Below are 22,146 nucleotides of genomic sequence, written 5' to 3' on the forward strand. Positions count from 1 at the left end.
CTGTGGAACATCACTGGGGTTGGGTTTGTTGAATAAAGTAACATTCTCAAACTGTTAAATTAAATAAAAATCATCTGGAGGTCTTGCTAACAATGCAGATTTTAAAATGCAAGGCCACAAAAAAGGAAATTTAGAAAGCAATTCTGTTTACAATGGCATCAAAAAGAATAATACATTTGGGAAAATTTTAACAAGTGCAAGACTTGTAACTGAAAAGTACAAAACATTGTAGACAGAAATTGAAGAGCTAAATAAATGGTAAACAGACAAACAAACAAAGCCCATGTTCTTGGATTGGAAGATTTAGTATTGTTAAGGTGGCAGCACTCCCCAAACTGATCTATAGATTCACCACAATCTTTACCAAAAAAAAATCCCTGCCATCTTTTTGGGCAGAAATTGACAAGCACATCCAAAAATGCATAAGGAAATGCAAGGGACACAGAATAGCCAAAATAATCTTGAAAAACAGCAAAGTTGGAAAGCTAACACTTCTTTTTTTTCAAAACATGCTACAAAGCTATAATAAACAAAAGAGTGTGGTATTGGCATAAAAGTAGACGTATAGATCAATGGAATAGAACTGAAAGTCCAGAAATAAACCAATACATCTATGGTCAAGTGATTTTTAACACAGTTGCTGAGACAATTCAATGGGGGACAGAATAATCTTTTCAATAAATGATGCTGGGACAACTTGATATCATTACAAAAGAATGACTTCTACCTCATGATATGTTAAAAATTGATTCAAAGTGGATCAAAGACCTAAATATAAGAGGGAAAATTATAAAACTTTTAGCAGAAACATAGGAATAAATCCTCATAACCTTGGATTAGGCAGTGTTTTCCTACATTGACACATATGTCCACTTAAATTAGAAGCAACCAAAGAAAAAATAGATAAATTGGCTTTAATAAAATTTTTTTAATTTTGCCATCAAAGGACACTATCAAGAAAGTGAAAATATGAAAAGACAACCCATGGAATGGAAGAATATAAAAATATTTGCAAGTCATATATCTGATAAGGATATAGTACCCAGATTATATATATACACACAACTACAATAAAAGACACCAGTCCAATTTAAAAAATGGACAAAAGATTTGAATTTTCTTCTCCAAAGAAGATATCAATTGCCAAGTAGCATATGAAAAAATGCTCAAATCATTAGTCATTAAGAAAATACAAATTAAAGTCACAGTGAAATACCACTTCATATTCACAACAGGGTGGCTATCATCAAAAACATGGACAAAAACAAGTGTTGGTGAGAATGTGGAGAAATTGGAACCCTTATGTATTGCTGATAGGAAGGTAAAATTGTACAGCTACTTTGGAAAACAGTATAGCAGTTTTTCAAGAATTTAAACATAAAGCTGTCATATGACTTAGTTTTTCCACTGGGGCCTCCTAGGTATATATCCAAGAAAATTGAAAACATATATTTACATGAAAACTTCTACACAAGTGTTCTGCATGAGAGTTCATAATAGTCAAAAGATGGAAACAATCCAAATGCCCAACAATTGATGAATGGACAAATGAAATGTGGTTATATCTATAAAATACAGTATTATTCAGTTATAAAATGGAATAAAGTACTGATATATGTTACAATATGAATCAATCTTGAAAACATTTTAAGAAACCAGACATAAAAGCCAAGTATTACATTATTCCATTTATACGAAATGTCCAAAATAGGCAAATCCATAGAGAGAGTAGATTAGTGGTTGACCAGGGGCTGGGGGAGGAGAGGGAGAGAAGTGACTGCTAGGGGTCCAGGATATCTTTTGGGAGTGATGAAGATATTCTGGAATTTGTACTAATGGCTGCACAATGTCTTGAATCTAATTAAAATATCCACTGAATTGTACACTTTGCACAAATTGAAGAATTTTATGGTATGTGAATAATGCAAGTCTGGTGTGGGGTCCAAAATTCTGATTTTCTAAAAGCTCTTGGGTGATGGTGATGCAAGTAGCTCTCATATAACACTGGGAAAAGCAAGGGTTTAGAGAACTCATTCCAAGGTCTGGGTGGGGCATACAGCGCTCGACTTCTACACATCGTGTTAGCGATGTGTGGTTGTATGTTGTTGGAAAAAGGAGTCCCTTGCTATCTCCAGTGTGACAGTAGTAACTCAGAATGTAGATACTTGGGCAATGTGTGATGTGCATATCTTATAGAGGGACACAGAGCTATCTCCTTAAGATAGTATGTATGCCACACATCTTAGCGCTCCACCCACCCCTACCCTCTGAGGCTCAATCAGAGAGGGCTCTAGTGGAACAAACATCACGGATGTTGCATCTGGGAAACTACACAGTATGTTAAGAACTGTGTCAAGCAGGGCTCTACCAGAAGCCAAAGGATTTAACACAGAGGAACTTTTACTGAGAATTGGTTGCACAGGTGATGGGTGAACTGAGACATTGCTGCTTCTGGTTGCCCAGGCAACGGGAGCCCAGTCTTTATGCTAATAATGGTATAATGAGGATCAACACATGGAAACAGAGTTGGAATCACACCTGGTCCAGGGAGCATCCTCTGGGGAAGGCTGTGTAGGAATTGGGGTGGGATTAATTTGAGAGGTTGTGAAGGGGATGGATTTGTGTGTGAAAGCAGGAAGTTGAGGCTTCTGTAGTGTTTGGTAATGAAGAACAAAAGGGGTGGCTAATTCTCTGTCTTGTCTCTTGATGCACCGTGCAGTTCACCTGGGAATGGAGAATCCAGACAGTGGGGGCTTGGCTGGCTCCCCACTCTGGAAGCAGAAACACTATTTTTTTTAATGCAGGAGGGAAAAATCACGATTTGCAAAGTTCACCCTGCTCTTCTTGAAATATGTAAATGTTTTTCGTTTTGTTTTTATGCAGTTGTCTTACCTCCCTGGTTACTGAAAAGTTCTAGTTTTGTGTTGAACATTTTAACAATTTTTTTTTAATATTGTGAGAGAAATATCTTCACAAATAATCCTTGTTATCTGAAGACAGTTTCAAATATTTTTCACATATTAGAAAAAATTTAAACAAAATCTTTTACTTTTAAACAGTTTTTATTTTCAGTGATTATAGCAGAAATCAAAATACTTAACATTACTCAAACTTTCCTGTATACCACAATCACCTGCTGGTCTGAGGAAGGAGGCCTGAGAGCCTGCATTTCTAACCAGCTCCCAGGTTAATGCCATTGCTACTGGCCCAAGGTCCTCTTGCTACTTTGAGTGGCAAGAATTTAATTCATTATCGTACTACCAGGAATTAGAAATGGTAATTTAGTAGTTAAATGTGGACCGAATATAATATTTTTTCCATGCACTTTTTTCAATGGTGGAAATAATTTTTGTTATATTTATTTTCCTTTGATAAATTTTGCAAGTAATATGTGGTTACAAAATATTCACTAATTATAGAAATGGTTGGAGTAAAAGTAAAAATTCATCTTCATTCTCCACCTTTCTTCTCCCTCAATGTCTCTACTCTGAGGATAATAAATACTTTGGTATAGTAAACACTTTGTATGTATAAATAAAAATAAATGAGAGCAGTGTAATCAGTACTTCGGTATTTATTGAGAACTTTCAAGTACATGTAGATACATACACGTATGTGCAAACCCCACACATATAAAACACAAGAGAATCATAGAATTTTCTTCTACTTGCTTTTTTAAAAAATTATCAACCTCAGATTGACATTCTTCCATGTCAGCATTCATTTGATTTTGTGGCTATTACATTCTATTGATTGTAATTATTTCTATTGGTCACTTTTAGAAATAGCAAGGATTGTTACATATAATTTTGTACATGTGTGAATATTTTTAAAAGCTAATGGCTAAGTTAAAGTACATTTTTAATTTGGCAAATAATGACAAATTGACTTCTAACAGTGTTGGATGAGAGGCTGTTTCTCCACATCCTTATTAAACACTGGATATCATGAACCTAATGGACTTTAGGAGTTATTTTTAATTGCATTTACCCAGTTGGGAGCTTGAACATTCTTTTCATATATTTATTTGCCATTTATGTTATTTATTCTTTTGAAAATTGCTTATATTTACTTTTCTTATATCTCTATTAAGTTGTACATGTTTTTTCATATTGATTGATGGGAACTCTTTGTATATGATATGATAGATATTGACTTTATGTTTAATATATGTACACACACACATTTTTGCCAGAGGTAGTATAGCATGCTCGTAGGGAGCATTGGCTGTGGGTTGGCATCCTAGTTTTCACCACGTGGCAGTTTACGTGATCTTATTTAACATCTTTATATCTCAGTTTTCTCAACAGTATGAGTGGAATAATAATGGTATCTACTACATATCTAAAGATCATTTATTTACTATTTCCCTAGTGATTTAAATGCTATCTTTATTATAATTTTCCTATTATTCTTAGGCACACACTTTAAAAAATAATATTTAGAATCAACTTGAACAGATTTATTTAAAATTATCTTTAAGGTAATCAATAGATTAATTTGGGGAAAAAATGTAAACCTTTATAAACTTGAGGCTCCTCACTACAGTCCATATTACGTACTTTTATGTAGTTAAGTCTATTTTTTGCCCTGTTAACTTTTAATATATTTGAAGTTTTTTGGGGGGGAGAACAAATATAGTTTTGTTGCTGTTTTGAATGAGATCTTTATATTGGACATTGTTGGCACATTGAAATGTCTGTGTTTTCTGTATGTTTATCTTATTTTTAGACACCTAGCAAATTCTTCATATTTCTGTAATATATTTTAATTTCATTATTTTGAATTTTAATGTAAAAGCGTTGAATTTTCCCCAGTATTTACTAATGTTTTGGCCTTCTTTTCCAGAACTCTGAAGACCATTGTGAATAATGGAGATTTGTGGCATTATTGCCTTAATGTTTGCCTTATTTTATAGGAATACTCCTAACATTTTATCATTGATATTTGCCGTAGTTTTCCTGAAAACATCATGTCAAACTTAGGAAGTCTCCTTTGCCCAACTTCCTAATTTTTAGTTTTTAAAATCAAAGGTGAGTAATACATTCTGTCAAATACTTTTCTGACCAACAATAAGGAGTTTTACTCGTTTATTCTATTAATCTAGCAATTTAGCATAAATACACTTTCTATTCTTTTGTTGTTCCTTTTATTCATGTATTTGTCTTTGAGGACAGCCATCCTAATGAGTGTAGAGAGGGCTGCAATTTTAAGGAGGTGATCAGGGTAGCAGGGTAGGCTTTGGCGAGATGATGGTACTTGAGACTTGACAAAAGTGAAGAGATATCTTGGAGAAGAGCTTTCTAGGCAGAGAGAACAGTGGGTCCTGAGGCAGGAGCTTACCTGGCATGTTTGAAGAAGAGATCAGTGGGTCCTGAGGCAGGAGCTTACCTGGCATGTTTGAGGAAGAGACAGGAGACCAGAGTGGCTGCAGCATCATGAGTAGGTGGGGGAGCGGAGGAGAGGAGGTGTGATGCAGAGCCCAGGGAGGGTTTTGAGCAGAGGAGGGATGAAACACTTCCTATTCTCAGGCTATTCTTGAGTTCCTAAAATAAACCTTCCTTATCACGAGGCATTGTTAGTATTTTAAGATGTTGCTACAGTGAATTTGAGAATATTTTATTCATTATAGTTGCATTGAGCTTAACGTCTACCCTTTTATTGGCATAATATCAAGTGGTTTCCATTTTTCATGTTTTCTTCTTTTTAATGCACTGGAACAGATTCTAAATGCCAAGGAGATTACTTATTAGTTAAAATTTTGATAGAAATCCCCTCCCTCCCAAATAAGCAAAGATTGCTGTCAAATTAGGGTATGGGGGGATGCAGAGGGTTAGATCTCTGACTATCTTCCATTTTTTCAACAGGATTGCTTTTCTACTCATGTCCAGGAACTGAGTGGTGTGGAGGCCATACAAAGTGGCCTCTGGGCCTTTCCCAAGAGCCCGGTGACCTGTGGGGCCTAGGTCATGGCCAAGGGCAGGTGTGTGCAGGTGTCCACCACCAGGGACAGTGGCCTGAAGAAGGAACTCTGTGTGCAGAATTTCAAGGCCTTGAAAGGACAGAGTGAGTGCAGCTCTTCACATCCATCTGCTGCCCAAGGATGCAAAGCCTGGGCCGGGTACAGACGGCTGCAATGGGCAAACAGCTAAAATCTCTACAACTCTTAGTGCTGAAAAGATCAGAAACGCATTAGGATGAGCCCAGGGAAAGGGGGAATGGCTTTTCCAGCACTGGGTGCCTAAGGACTTGGGTTAGAATAAGATGCAATGAACCAACAGTAAAGCCTACTCAAAGGCCATGGCCGAAGTGTGTATTTGTAATTTTATTAAAAGAAAATGAAGAATTGGAGGGAATTTTTAATCTCTGAAGTCACGGAGAGTAATTCCTCCCCAGTCTGTCCTTTGTGCTCTAGCTCCAGTGAAATCCCCTGCATTCAGGTCTAGTTTTCACGCATCGTCATCTGGTCTTTCCATCAGCAAGCATCCAGTGGCGAAAAAGAGGGGGAAAAACCCTTCTCATCTTAGAGCGGCTCCACCTTGGTGATGGTCCAGAGTGATGACCAGTACGAGAGAACCACAAAACCCCCAGTGGTCTCCTGGGTTCACATAGGAACAGAGCTGAGTGGTGGTTGTGTAGCATAGTTTGGTGGTGGTGGTGGGGGTCCTTCATTTACAGGCCAGAGCAATAAATATGTTGGCTGCTTTCCCGATTTGTTCTTTAGTCAGAGCGAAGGAGATTTTCATTAAGGGGATCTAATGCCATCCTGAAGTTTTGGCCTGCGAAGTTTAATAAGTCATCTCCATTTCAAAACTAATTTTAATTGCCTGTAACCCTTTACTAATTAGCTGTTCTTCTTTCCACCTGGATGCCAGGAGGAGGTTGCTGTTATTTTCCTCCGTGTTTGGACATTTTTGCCCTTTGCAAAATAATCTCAGAGTGTATAGTAAAAGCTACTGATGCCCCAATCCATGTCCTCTTAGCCAACTCCTGGATCCGCTGCAGCTGCGGTACACTCATCTTGCCACCTCAGCCATCCACGCCTCTCTGCTGGCTTCTCTGCCCCGAGGCTTTCTTGGCACCGGGGAAACTTGCTCTGCCTACACGCAGGCAGCTTGGAAGCACCATGGATTTAATTCTCCCAGTAGCAACCTTTAACTAATGAACTGGAGCCAGTGCATAGATACCCTAGCTTCCTTGTCACTCTGTGGGGCACGCTTTCAGCAAGATGGAGATGCCAATAACCCGTCATGTACATACCCTGACTGCCTTTTCTTCCCCACCTCAGTCCCCTCTCCCTTGCAGCACTTCCTGGGGTCACCTCCCAAATAAACTACTTGTAGCCATGTCCTTGCCTCAGGTGGCTTTTGGAGCAACACAAACTAAGACAGGTTATGAGCAGAAAAGGCTGAGAGCTTTCCCTAAAACACACAAAACTCAGAGCACCAAAAGCAGTAATTTATGTGCAGATAAAAAAATGGCTGGCAGATGGCATCACTCTGTCAGAGCTGGAAAGTTAAAGTAAGTAGCAAGGAAATACCAAAGATGTGAATAGAGAGAAAGAAAAACTCCCACCCAGGTGTTGATCTGTGTTTGAGGCACAGAGAAGGTGGAGTTTGGTCCTAGGCAGGGGCCATGCCCCCAGTGCTCTGGCTTCTTCTACTCCCCAACTGGCTCCTGTCTCTGGCTGCCCTGTGGTCTGAGTGCTCCTTTCTCTGACTACTGTCTGAAAGGGATAGGTATGATCCTGTGCTGATTATCTGCAGGGCAGACAGATTTGCATTAGACTCACGTGCTTCTAAGAGCTTCTACTCAGCTCCTTCTTGTGCCTCAGATCCTCTTGACTCGCCATTTTACAGCAACCAGCTTAGTGAGGGTGTCACCTGACAGCCCCTTACATCAGCAGCAGAAACTCTATCTTGCTTCCTGCCCTGCAGCTTCTCTTTGGCCATCTCCTATGATGCCTTCTGGAAACCCCTCAGATATTCTGAAATATGTGCGATCCAGGAAGTGCAAGGTCATGAACACCCAGTGAGGCAACTCTTGACCAACAGGAGAAGAAAGCTAATGGATAATTTCTCACTTGTCCTTCTGATAGGTGATTTTGAGATGTAGTCTATGCAGCTTCTTAGAGCGCCCCCTGGAGGATTGAGCCCCAATTGCCCACGGTGGTGGTTGGCTCCCTAACTACACCTTCTTTATTTCACTCTTTCTGCACTCCCACTCCAGTTCCTTGGGATGAACTAACCAAAGTAGTTGCTGTGACCAGCTTAGCTTTCTGGGATACCCAGTGCTGCGAAGGTCCGCATTCCAGAATGCCAAATTTCCCCCACTCCTTCTTTTCCAGTGGCTCCACACACAACTTTGCAGCCCAGTTGCTCTTCTGACATCATGATCTCATCTTGGCTTCTAATGAACAAAGGTGAGAACATCTGAGAACTGGACCATTGCTGCTAATTAACTACTCTTAAGGAATTAACCATTTGTAAAGAAATGAACAAAAATTTAGGACTCAACTTCTGGATCTTCTTGTTGGATTTTTGAGAACTCTGCTAAGCTCATTCCTCAGTTGATGATCTTCCTTCAATTTCCAGTTTCTATACATGCACCCCAATGTTCATAGCAGCACAATATACCATAGCCAAGGCATGGAAGCAACTTAAATGTCCACCAACAGATGACTGGATGAAGAAGTTGTGGTATGTTTATACAATGGAATACTATTCAGCCATAAAAAAGAGTAAAATAATGCCATTTGCAACAACATGGATGGACTTGGAGAATGTCATTCTAAGTGAAGTAAGCCAGAAAGAGAAAGAAAAATATATGATATCACTCATATGTGGAATCTAAAGAAAAAGAGAAAAAAGAAAAAAAGGACACTATGAACTCATCTACAGAATAGAAACAGACTCACAGACTTAGTAAACAATCTTATGGTTACCGGGGAAAGAGGGTAGGAAGGAATAAATTTGGGAGTTTGAGATTTACAAATGTTAGCCACTATATATAAAAATAGATTAAAAGATTTCTTCTGTCTAGCACAGGGAACTATGTTCAATATCTTGTAATAACATTTAATGAAAAAGAACATGAAAACAAATATACATATGTATATGCATGACTGGGACATTGTGCTATACACCAGGAATTGATACATTGTAACTGCACTTCAATAAAAAAAAAATTCCACTTTTCCTCTGGATGTACAGTATTCAGGTCAGTGGCTATAGATTTTGAACAGATTTGTTGTTTCAGGAAAATGTTTATTGATATTCACAGCACTTAAGCACTGCTGAGAATACAGAGCAGCTGAGATGCAGTTGCTGAAGTTGAGGGATAATCTAAGGATGAAACAGGAAAAATTTGACAAATAATTAGAGCAAGTAAAATACAGAATTCTGTAAGTGTGATAAGTAACGTATTGACAGGGTGTTAACGGTGGAGAAAGGAATCACATCTGGTCAAAGCTAGAAGGGAGTCAGTTTCATACAGTTCTTCAATCAGGTAGTAAAGGATGCTCCATTTGGACCATGATGAGACCAACAACAGCAATGGTCGGTTGAGTCGCTATGGCGAAAACGTTTGTGTTCGGTTGGCTAAGGCATTTTAAAGGAACATTTTTCGATGTTAATTCTTGAGCATTTTGGTGGCTCTAGATTTCAAGCTCCAAAGTCATTTCAACAAGTGCTGGTTCTATGTTGGTGAAGAACATCCCTATCCTCGCCAAAGCTGAGCTTTTAGAGTTGTGAAATCTATCTTTTCTGAGGTTATAGTGTCATAACACATGCATTATTGAAACATTATAACTCTCCACGCCTCCCGGGTATTTCTGCTTGTTTATGAACATTTCATTGTTATGCATGTGGCGTTGGTAGTGTGAATGACCTAGAAAGAACAAAAACATTAAAAGTAATGATTACATAATTCATGCCATCCCTAATTAACTGTGTTTTATTTTCTAAGAGCTGCAGATGTTCTATTACTCATAACAGTCTGTTCGCATATTATTTATGTCACACAGGATTTTGGTAGCTTGAAATATTTAAGCAAATTCTGTGTGTTTTTTTTTAATTAAAAAAATAAGTATCAGGGTATATCTATTTTTTTGTGTCTATAAAACAAGATGTTAAAGCCTTCCTAAGAGTCGGGGGGTCTTTGGATCAATAGCATCAACATTACCTTTGAGCTTTTAGAAATGCACCTCGGAACAAGTGACTCAAAAATCTGCCTTTTAATGAAGATGTCCAGTGATTCATGAACACTTTAATGTTTGAGAAACCTTGAACTGCTTTTTTCTAGAGCTCTAATTCTGCAAGTTTCAAGAGCTAACTTTGGCCTTCTTGCAATAATACCTGACATAAGAGATGCTCTCAAGCTATCTGGTGACTGTGGTATTTGCATTTTAGAATATATATTTGTGAAATGTTAATTTTCTAGTATAGTTTTAAAACAGTTATGGTTTTTCTTTCACATGTCTTCCTCCTACACGGAGAAGATTGGCTCATAAATTTCAGAGCATGTGGGCAATCAAAAGAAATTAAAAATGGAGAAAAATTCAAGAAAAGCTCCCTCCAGGAAAGATTTAACAATTCTCAGATGTAGGATTTTTGAAAAACATCTGAATCCTGAATAAGCTTTATGCTACTAGGTCAAAACATTTAGTATATGAACCACATTTAAACTCACAGGTAATTGTCAACACGCAAAGTAAAATGAGTTACCATCTTCCACCTACCAAGTTGGTAAGAAGTTTGCCAATATTAGCAAGGTTGCTAATATTCAGTAATCATAAGTAGGTTCACAAATAATGATTTTTAAATGAAACAATCAAGTTTTATTCTAATATGTATAGACTGACACCATTTAATAATATAAGTACATTCATATTTCAGAATAAGCATTAAAAGGGGAGAGAGGGGGATAAATAGAGTCACAATATAAAATTAGTACTATGCTTAGAGTTACGAACAAAACAACATGAACATAGCGGTGGTGGAGATTTATTTTGCTCATGGTTACTGGGAAAACCTTCATTAAAATGGAAGTATTTCAGTTTAAATTTACTGATTTTTTTTTTCAGTTTGAACCTGGTTTGAAGTTTACTGAGTAAAGAGGAAAGAAAATGAATAAATGAATAAATAAATGTCCTGTCTGTGAAAAACAACAAGAGCAAAAGCAGGGAGCTATTAACACTCGTTGTGTGGAAACTACAGCTAGGACACAAACCATGTATTATTCTTCAAGGTCAAGTTACTGACAGGCCATATGGTATCTATTTGGCTTGTTTAAAATGTACTTTCAAATAGAAGAAACAAGTTGTATTTCAACTAACTTGCTTCTTTATGGGGTGAGGAATCTGGTCTTTCTAATCTCTTTTTTTAATTCTTATTTTTTATGGACGTGTAGTTGACTTACAATGTTAGTTTCAGGCATACAGAAAAGTGATTCAGTTCTACATATACATATATGCATGTATTTATTTTCAGTTTCTTTTCTGTTACAGCTCATTAAGCCTAAGGGATAGGATGAGAAAACATTACACTGGAGTTTCTGCTAAAATGTACTCAAGCCAATAGATTCTCCTCAAAACTAGAGAACTAATGAGAGTTTGGACAGATCTAGCATGAAAAAATTTCTGCAAAAAACTCAAAATCCAAAAATAAAAAGCAAAAGCAAAAAAACACTTAGATCTTCTAAAAAATTGCATTCTCAGCATGAGTTAAAGTACCCAAAAGTAGTGGCTGAGAATAATAAAGTAGGTATTACTGCCCAAAAGTTTACGAGCCAGCTGGGTGGGTCTCCTGGTCTCAGCGGGCTCCCGCACGCATCCGTGGCCAGGTGTGGGTCAAGCAGGCAGCTCTCCTGACCTTGCGAGGGCGCTCTCTCATGTCTAGGGGTCAGCTGGTATAGGCTGGTCTAGCATGGCCTCAGCTAGGACACAGGCTGTACACGTGCTCTCATCCTCCAAGAGTCTGGCTGGAGCTTATTCTTAAGTGGCTGGGAAGACTCCGAGAGAGAACAGAAGTGGAAGTTCCCTTCACACACAGGCTGGGAACAGGCTTAACTCTCACGTGTTCTCTGGGCCAAAAGCCAGCCCAGATTCAAGAGGTGGGAAACACTGCTCTAAAGAAGACATATAGATGGCCAACAGGTACATGAAAAGATGCTCAATATCGTTAATTATTAGAGAAATATAAATCAAAACCACAAAGAGATATCACCTTACACCGGTCAGAATGGCCATCGTTAAAAATCCTACAAATAATAAATGCTGGAGAGGGTGTGGAGGAAAAGGAACCCTCCTACACTGTTGGTGGTAAGGTAAACTGGTGCAGCCACTATGGGGAACAGTATGGAGGTTTCTTAAAAAACTAAACATAGAATTACCACATGATCCAGCAATCCCACTCCTGGGTGTATATCCAGAGAAAACCCTAACTTGAAAAGATACATGTACCCCAATGTTCATAGCAACACTGTTTACAATAGTCAAGACATGGAAGCAACTTAAGTGTCCATCAACAGATGACTGGATAAAGAAGGTGTGGTAGATTTATATACAATGGACTACTACCCAGCTATAAAAAAATATTGCCATTTGTAGCAACATGGATGAACCTAGAGATTATCATACTAAATCAGAGAAAGACAGATATTGTATGACATCACTTATGTGTGGAATCTGAAAAAAAAGATGCAAATAAACTTATTTACAAACCAGAAACAGACTCACAGACATAGAAAACAAACTTACGATTACCAAAGGGGAAAGGGTAAGGGAAGGATAAATTAGGAGTTTGGGATTGACATACACAGTGCTATAAATAAAATAGATAAACAACAAGGACCTACTGTATAGTATAGGGAACTAAATTCAGTGTCTTTTAATTACCTAAAATGGAAAAGAATGTGAAAAAGAATATTTTATATATATATATATATATATATATATATATGCATAAATGAATCACGTTGCTGTACACCTGAAACTAACACAACATTGTAAATCAACTATACTTCAATAAAAAATAAATTAATTAAACAAAAAAGTTGTGGGAAAACAGATGCAGCCACCTTCTGAGAGGAGGAGTTGTAAAGTTGCAGCGCAAAGGATCTGAAGTAATGAAGAACTGAAACACTTTAGCAATTGCTGTGTAACTAGGAATTCAACTCCTTTTGCGTTCATATCCTTTACTTCATGCGCCCCAGGCTTTCTTAGAGGCTTGAGCATCCTTCATTAAAAGATAGACTATTTCATCATTTTATCATTTTAAAAAATGGAACAAAGTCTATTGTGTAGCAATTCCTTTGGGGGCATTTTATAATGTGTTGTCCTGTGCTCTGATGTCATCATTTCCACTTTGAAGTTTTGAGCTTGGCTGATCTCCAGGAATATTGAAAATGATTACACAGCAACTTACGAACTTTGGAAGAGTCTATACTTTCAGACTAAAAAAATTCAAGAAAATTAATATTTATTCATATATTGGTGTTTATAAAACACTAGCATAACTTCAGAAAGGTGAATTTTATATGGCTATGGATAGGCTTTATTACAGTCATGTCTATTTTCAAAAGTCATTCTTTTTCTCTGAATGATTAATTTCCATATCTGAGATTTGTGAGCATATAAACACAGTCCCATGATGCCATGAAACTTATGTTTATATTATTTTTCTCAATCATATGATAAGCACTCTCCAGTTAAATAAAACTAGCTGTAAAGAGCCTAACCCTTAGGAATAAAAAGCCTTTCCAAATATATTTTTCTAAATTTGGCTGGCCTATTTCAGAAGCATGAATCTTATTTGAAAAGAAATCTGTGAATTGCTTTTTTGAACTTCTCAAGACTAACAGTGACATGAAATCATAATGTTTCATAGAGATGTTATTTAGTAGAACTGCTAGAGATCAAAACTAGAAATTGGAAAAAAAAACAAACCCTAGAATGTATGCATCACTTTTCTCTTATTGAGCAAGCCATTCACATGGCAAGTGAAATGGTGAATTCTGGTAATTCTTAAATACTTTGAGTGCTTCCTGATTGAATTTTAGTAAGCCATGAATTATATATTGGGATATTTATCACATACAATAAGAATGAGAAAAAGTTACCTGCTTCAATAAGTTATATCCTTTGTGAGCAGTGTGATATTATGAAATGAAAATTTCAAAGCAAGTATACTACCCTGTATTATTAAAGCCAAATTTAAACAGTTAGCTAACTGATCATTTTTATTCTAATCTATTTCTGTCAGCCGTCTCTAAGAACAATTAACCCAAGAATGCTATTGGTTATTTATCAACAAATGAAAACTTTTGTTCTTGCGTTTAAAGACAGTGGTCTACTAATCAAAGATGTCCCTGGAGAATATCATTCTAAGTGAAGTAAGCCAGAAAGAGAAAGAAAAATACCATAAGAGAGTGCTCATATGTGGAATCTAAATAAATACATACATACATACATACATACACACATACATACATACACACATACATACAAATAGAAACAGACTCATAGACATAGAATACAAACTTGTGGTTGCTAGGGAAGAGGTGGGTGGGAAGGGACAGACTGGGAGTTCGAAATTTGTAGATACTGACAGGCATATGTAGAATAGATAAACAAGATTATACTGTATAGCCCTGGGAAATATATACAAGAACTTGTGGTAGCTCACAGCGAAAAAGAATGCAACAATGAATATATGTATGTTCATGTAAAATAAATAAAAAATTAAAAATAAAATTAAAAAATAAACTATATATTCATATAATTTTTCAAGTCAGCAATATTAAATAAATTTCCTATGTGCTAATATAAAAAAATAAATAAACACAGACAGTGGGCTACTAACTAAAGACAAATTAAATTGAGTAAATAATCACTGTTGAAGAGAACTAAACTTATAGAAACTATAGTCTAGACAAATTATAAATAGGGATATCTATTTTCTGGTGAATATTTTGAATTGCATTTCCCTGTTTTATCTCGTGTAGTCAGCACAGCAACCTATTTACCAACTTGGGCAAGTTTTGCTAAATAAACTGTGGACTTGTGACTTTATATGACTTGCCCAAGTTCAGAGCCCAGTCAAAGGTGGACCCAGGAGAATGCTTCCCCCCCAAAGCCCTGTTCTAACCAAGACGGCACTGACATTTGGTCCCATCTGTGTACATTTCTGGAGGAATGGACCTACCAGTATTGATGATAGAGGCAGAGTAAGGGGTTCAATGGGCACATGATTGAATTGTTTCCAGTCTTGGGAAACTGCAACAGAAAAGTTGATTCCATTTCTAAACACTTCTTCCCAGTAGTTAGGCCCGATGTCTGTTTAACTGCAGTCTCAGAAAATCTGAAAAAATGTAAAGCATATGGATTTCAACTCCTATATTAGACTTCACTCTGTCAATATTAAGCCTGCATTTCATTTCATAGCAAATAAGGACCAATTAATATTGATTATGTTATTGACTATGAAATATTTTATTCTATTTTTATGTCTTGTGGGTATATTAAACTATTGTTCAGCAAATACCTACCCCTCTCATATCCTCCATGGAAGAAGGGCACTTCCTTGCCCCACTGATATCACATGATTTTCTTTGGCCAAAGGCATGCAACTCAAATGACAGTGGGTAGACTTGAAGCCTACACCTTAAAAGTCAACACAAGTGTCCCTCTGTCCTCCTTGTACTCTTGCCATCACCATGAGAAGATCATGCCTTAAGTAGGAGGATGCGGGGCCAGTGGATCAGATATGGACCCAGCCTGCCGCTTGGAGCCCAGCCCAGTCATGTCCAGCCTAGATCAGCTGAATCTCTGTCAACCCACAGTGGAGTAATTGGTGACAAGTGGATAGATGACAAAGACTATCAGTTTCTCCACATCCTCACTAACACTTGCTATTTTCTGATTTTACTAGTAGCCATCCTGATGAGTGTGAGGTGGTATCTCATTGTGATTTTAATTTGCATTTTCTTACTAATTAGTAATGTTGAACTTCTTTTCATGTGCTTGTTGACCATTTGGGTATCTTCTTTGGAGAAATGTTTATTCAAGTCCTTTACTCATTTTTATGATCAGGTTGTTTTGTTTTTGAATTATATTTCTTTATATATTTTGGATACCAACCCTTTATCAGATACACGGTTTATAAATATATTCCTGCATCTCATGGATTGCTTTTTCAATCTGTTCATTGAGTTCTTTGATGTACAGAAGTTTTTTATCATGATGTAGTTTGGTTTCTTTTTTTGCCTGTGTTTTTGGTGCCATATTCAAGAAATTATTGTTTAACAATCCATTTACTTTTAGCAAAGTCTGCCTTCTAAGGCACAAAGATGATTTACAATGCAAATCAATTGGATAACCTGGATTAATTTGCTCATTAAAAACAGGATATTAAAAATGAATAAAATTAAAATTGGCAAACAGGTTTTACTGAAGCTTTAACTTTTAAAAAGTAGTACATTTTGTTAACTGGTTGATTACTTTGAGGTTTTAAATTCATGTCTAGTTCATGAAGCCTTTCAAATTGAAATATAATGGGAACCTTCGAAGTCAAAATCTTTGTATTATGTTTCTTTGTTTTGTTAAACATCTCCTACAATGAGTAGGAAAGAGCACTTCTGCAATAAACCCTTACAAAAATAAAATATTAGTTCAGGAGGGGCTAGTGATATTTTTTACACCATGTTTTCATTTTATGAATGAAAAAAATTGAGATCCTATGGGGAAAGTAACCTAAGTGATCAATATTGAGTACAGAAAAGGTGACTTGCTTGCAGATACAACAAAAAAGCATGGCTTTAGAAGTTTGGACAGCCTGTCTGAACTAACTGATAATCAGGGGTAATTGATGCCTGCGGGATGCAGGTGGGTATATGTTGTCATCCTTTAATTGTGAGCAGGTGGTGCAATGGAGACATGGAGGTAAACTTTGGATCTCTAAGAAAATTTATTCCAAGAGTTTTCCCTTCAATTATATAAATGCCCTGAAAACTGTCACCTTGTCCCTTAGGGGCTCCCACACATCATGTATCCCCCAGGTATTAGCAACGCGTTTCGAAAAATGCTAAAAGATCTGTCTAAATTGCCATCTTGGCTGATTACATTTTATATTTCTAATTCATTTTATTTTGTAAAATTTACAGTGATTTAGCCCTGAAGGAGGCGTCTGTCATTGGGTTCACAGCCTTCTTTTTTTCAGATAGGAGAACAGAGGCCTAGGGGGCGTTGACTTAATACAAATAAACTGCCCATAAGGGGTGTAGTCACAATCCTAATTGGCCTCCCAGATTCAAAAGCTTATATTTGTTAGAAATGTGAGCAGAAGCAGACACAGAGAAGGGGCAACCGTTATACATCCAGAACTTGAGCTTCCTCCTTATTTTGTAGCTTCTGAGAGCTTCTCTCCCTCAGCCATCCACAAAGCCAGAAAATCTTTGGCTTCTAACACTCGAAGTCCTCCAAGCCTCATCACAAAGCCATGGGGACCGTAGCCATGTAACGTCCCCTCACCAGCCCAAGATACTCTTCGGCTGGCCCCACTCTACCAGAAATGGGGCAGCTGAATCCCTTTCCCAAATTTCTGCACTCTCTCAGAGCTCTCCTTGATAAAAGGGGCTTCCTTCCATAAAGATTAGCATCTCTTGTTCCTCAAAGTGCTGTTGTGTCTGTGGGCACAAAAAATTTTATTGACTGGGTTGCCAGTTTTACAAAATGTTCAAATTTGTTTGATCTTCCACATAACAACACCCACTGGAAAACTAGTGGACATCTGTGAGAGTCATCGGGTTTGAATTAAATTTTTGATGTGCTGTGAAATCAGATCAGTGCATTAGAATTATATTTTAATAGTTATGAATGTGCTGTAATACAATGCTCTTCTTCAGTGCAAATTGGCAACACTCCTAGACTTCAGGAAAATTAGAAGAAAAGAATTTCAAAATTCCTGCCTAGCCAATATATACAAGAAGTCAGAAAAGACATATTAAGAATCTTCTGTTGGAGAGGGTATAGCTCAGTGGTAGAGTGCGTGTTTAGCATGCACGAGGTACTGGGTTCAATCCCCAGTCCCTTCATTAGAAATAAATAAATAAAATAAACCTCCCTCCAATAAATAAACAGAAAATTAAGATAAATAAATAAATGTATCTGGAGTTTTTAAAAAGAGAATCTTCTGTTAAAGTATACAATGAACTCTTAATTTTTCTCATGAATTATGATCTTAAATGGGGCCTGTTTGCACCAAAAGGGCAACATTGCTCAATGAGAAGCAAGTGGAAGATTCATAAGGAGAGAAGCTCCTCTTTCTCCTTAGAATGTGCTTCCAGTGAAGTCACTGTAGTTAGTCAACTATTTTCAAGATCACTTATTAGATCAAAAATAGTTTGACAAGATGGGAGTTGTGGGGACTCGGCTTTCTTCTGGATATTATAAAGAACTTCTTAACAAGAGGCTGCCTTATGCATCTCATGAAAAATGCTTCAGCAGAAGTTAGGCTGCCATCTTTCAGGGATATTGTAGAAGGTATTTCTTAACTGGATGGGAAGTGATCTCAGTGACTTTCAAGGTCCTTTTGAATTTTAAGACTGTGCTGCTACGTTCTATAAAATAAAACCCAAAGGAGCCCTAGTTGAATTGCTGGTAAATAATATGTCTTAGAAACGAATTCTCACTAACAGCATTTAGAAGTTAGCAGAACTAAATTTAAGTTTCTGCAACCCACATAGAGGCTAAGGGAGGTCACAGTGTTGGATGCAAAATGGACCTCAAGGGAGTTGCAAAAGTCTGACGGGGCTTGCAAATCCAGTGCCCTGTGGGGCCAGCAAGTTCTGTGAAGGCGGCTGTGAGATGGGTGTGTGGTGGAGACAAGCCTGAAAAGATATTCAAAATGTAAAATACATCTGGTTTCCTTTCGCATCAAATCGTTACCATTAACCCTTATCCTTTACATTCGGAACACATAGGACATAAGAGAACACGGGGACAAACGGCAAAGACCACACAAGCGATCTTTGTTGGGGTACAGCTGTGGCCCATTACCTTGAATTTTAGCACAGTCGAAGGTTGAAGTTACTTAGGTGTCTAAAAGCATGTGCAAGGCAACATCATATGTTTGCCTCCGTATCCTTCAGTTTAATCACACTCGAGGCTCATATGTCATGTTACTTCTCCTCTTTTCCATGTTCCTCTTTCCTACCCCTGTCCCTCAGTTCTTCCCTAGGATTCTTGACTCCGGGCAATGCCTTCCATACAGGACCTAGCCTCCTGTCTCCTCTGAATTGAAATTGACCTAAGCTATGTCCTCTTCCCTCTGGGCCTTCCATATATGTCACTGAGTGAATTAAGATTTAAAGACAAAAATAAACATTCTCTTAGACGGGAAGAGGATAGCTCCGTGGTAGAGTGTGTGCTTAGCCTGCACAAGGTCCTGGGTTCAATTTCAGTACCTTCATTAAAATAAAAAAAACTAATTACCCCCCCAAAATAAATAAATAAAAATAATCTTTAAAAAGAAACTCTGCGTACCTCTTCCATGATGTTTGCGTGATAATTGAGTTTTCTTTGAATTTAAAAACCATATCACAAAACAATGCTTCAATAGTTGTAAATTCCATGCAGGTGGTCTGCAGTCAGGAGCGGTAGTTTAATAGTTTAAGGTGTGGTCTGGTTGTGCACCCTACACCCCACCAGATAAGTCACCCCCTCTACATCTGTGCGTAAAGTTGAAACTACGTAATGGAGAATTATTTAAGACTCCCTTAATATAATCTGTACTCATTCAACAAAGTTTATCAGTTTCTCCTGTGCTGCAGTTACTATGCTCAAGCAAATGTGATGACTGAAACATGGATAATATTATACTAAGGTTAACTCATTGTTTTCTAAAATGTAAGCATTTTTTTCTTTCCTTGGGCTTTTATTAATTTTTGACATATTTTACCTATTTCTTTTTTTTTAGTTTATTGATTGGAAATTGTATATATTTAAGGTGTATAACTTGATGTTTTATACGTACATATATTTTTCTATATAAATATAGTGAACTGTTCACCACAATCAATCCAGATAACATATCCATCACCTCATATAGTTTCTTTCTTTCTTTCTTTCTTTCTTTCTTTCTTTCTTTCTTTCTTTCTTTCTTTCTTTCTTTCTTTCTTTCTTCTCTTTTTCTTTATTGTGGTGAGAACACTCAAGATCCTCTAGTTTAAATAGTTGCTGTTCATGGGACTAAGCTTATTATTTGTCTTTATTTGAATACAATTTTACTACATTTTTTTTTTTTGGTAAGGAGTGCATTTAAGTGTTACCTTACATATAGACTAAAATAATTTTAGTTTTGAGGGAAGAAAAGCTTTAAAAAGTTGAGATGTCAAAAGTCCACAAGGCAATGGAGATGAAATGTGAGGACAGGGGCTTGGTTCTCAGAAGTAGTTATCACAACGGCTAAAATTAAATCAACATACTGAGTCTTCTGCAAGTAATCAGATACTGTTCTTGAGACGAATGTATCTGTCTACCATAATATATTTGGATTTATACCATAAAAATCCAGACACAGGGCATCGATGCCATTGATCTGACAAAAACAAAGACCAAACTTATCCGTCCACTTCCACTGGACCAAAGCAGGGTAATCAACAAGCAACCAGCTAATTCCAAACGAGTCCAGTTTCAGGATTTGAAGTATTATTACAGGATCGCCCTGAAATGTTTCACCTTAAAATCTCTAGTGTTCACAGGACACCAAACCAAAAAAAGAGTAAATCTGCTTTCTGCTGTTTCATATGCTCACACTGTCTTTGCTCCAAGGACTGTTTTCAAAACACACTGTCCTCTCAAGGACAACTACTGATTATCTTTGCTTCTTGGAGTCAAGGAAAAAAAAAACCTTATAGATGGAAAGAATAAAAAGAATATGAAAATGAATATATATACACACACCCACACACACACATATATGTATATGAATAACAGGGACATTACGCTGAACACCAGAAATTGACACATTGTAACTGACTATACTTCAATTAAAAAAAAAAAAAAAGAAAGAACGTCTATTTTTTTTGAACCCTCTCTTTTACCCAGCCAGTTAGCCAAACTGCTCAAGAAGATAGAAACTGAAGTTTCAAAGATTTTTGACTTGTGTCTAATCAATGCTTGGGAGAGAAAATATCAGGTAGGACTCCAAAATTTACTGGGTAAATGGGACTTTTTAGCTGAAAGCAAAAATTGTTTGAAGTCCCTGTAGAGGCCACCAACTCCATTTTCGACAAATGGAAGGCAGTGATACAAGGCATTTGGCTGTTTTTCTCCTCTCATCTCAAACATGCATGAATTATTTCATTCGCAAAAGGGAGAGTGAAGCTGAACATTCCACATACTCACCTTAGAAGATACTTCTCAGTCGGGTGGGTGCTGCATCTGGCAAGTCTTCCGTGTATCTCCTCCATGGCACAGAGCTCCGCACTCTCTAGAAGGGAGAACCACTCTTTTGGACAAGGAGGCCCCTTTTCTTGGGGCTGGAAGATGGACAGAAGGAGTCCTGGGCCTGAGTCTCTCTATGCTGCCTGCACATGGTTTCCCAGGAGCATCGCTAGAATCCAGTACCCAGACTCTGTCCTTGTCGAAGTCATAGTTTTTTTCCATCTCTCCTTTGAAAATATAGAAAATGACTGAGATGAAAATACTTGTGGCTGCTATTAAGTAAACAGCATATAGGATAACAAAAATAGCCAAAGCAAGGGTGAGATCCGCAATGAAAATGATCAGCTTTGCCAACATGTCTGCATTTCTCCTGGTTTGCAGAGGATATTTACAAGTTCCCAAAGATACCCACCATGAAATTATGACTTTATAAGATGTGGGCAGGAAAAAAGACATTTCTAAACAGGCTAAAGTGTGTTGTAATTCCCCAAAGATCTACCAGGAGGGCTGTATAATGAACTTTTGATTTCCCAAAAGATACAAAACAGTGGCTAAAGGTAAAGTATGAGATATTGCTTCACCATGAACATGCTAATGGAGAGATGTCCAAAAATTTATTTCATCCCCTAACTGTGTAACTGATTCACTTGGGTTTAATTTCCAAGGGGTAGAAACTCACGAATACTTTGCATTTTTAACATGCA

General features: G+C 37.3%; 1 long non-coding RNA gene across 1 annotated transcript; it reads right to left on the reverse strand.

Moving 5' to 3' along the window:
- Positions 1-3,565: 3,565 nt before the first annotated feature.
- Positions 3,566-21,868, reverse strand: LOC141574021 (uncharacterized). Its single transcript, XR_012500532.1, has 4 exons — positions 21,404-21,868; positions 15,204-15,359; positions 5,392-9,888; positions 3,566-5,343 (listed from the first exon to the last, which is right to left on the reverse strand). It is a non-coding gene; the product is annotated as an uncharacterized LOC141574021 (long non-coding RNA).
- Between the last annotated feature and the right edge of the window lie 278 nt (positions 21,869-22,146).

The sequence above is a fragment of the Camelus bactrianus genome, chromosome 19, assembly GCF_048773025.1.
Source record: "Camelus bactrianus isolate YW-2024 breed Bactrian camel chromosome 19, ASM4877302v1, whole genome shotgun sequence".
Taxonomy (NCBI): Eukaryota; Metazoa; Chordata; class Mammalia; order Artiodactyla; family Camelidae; genus Camelus; species Camelus bactrianus.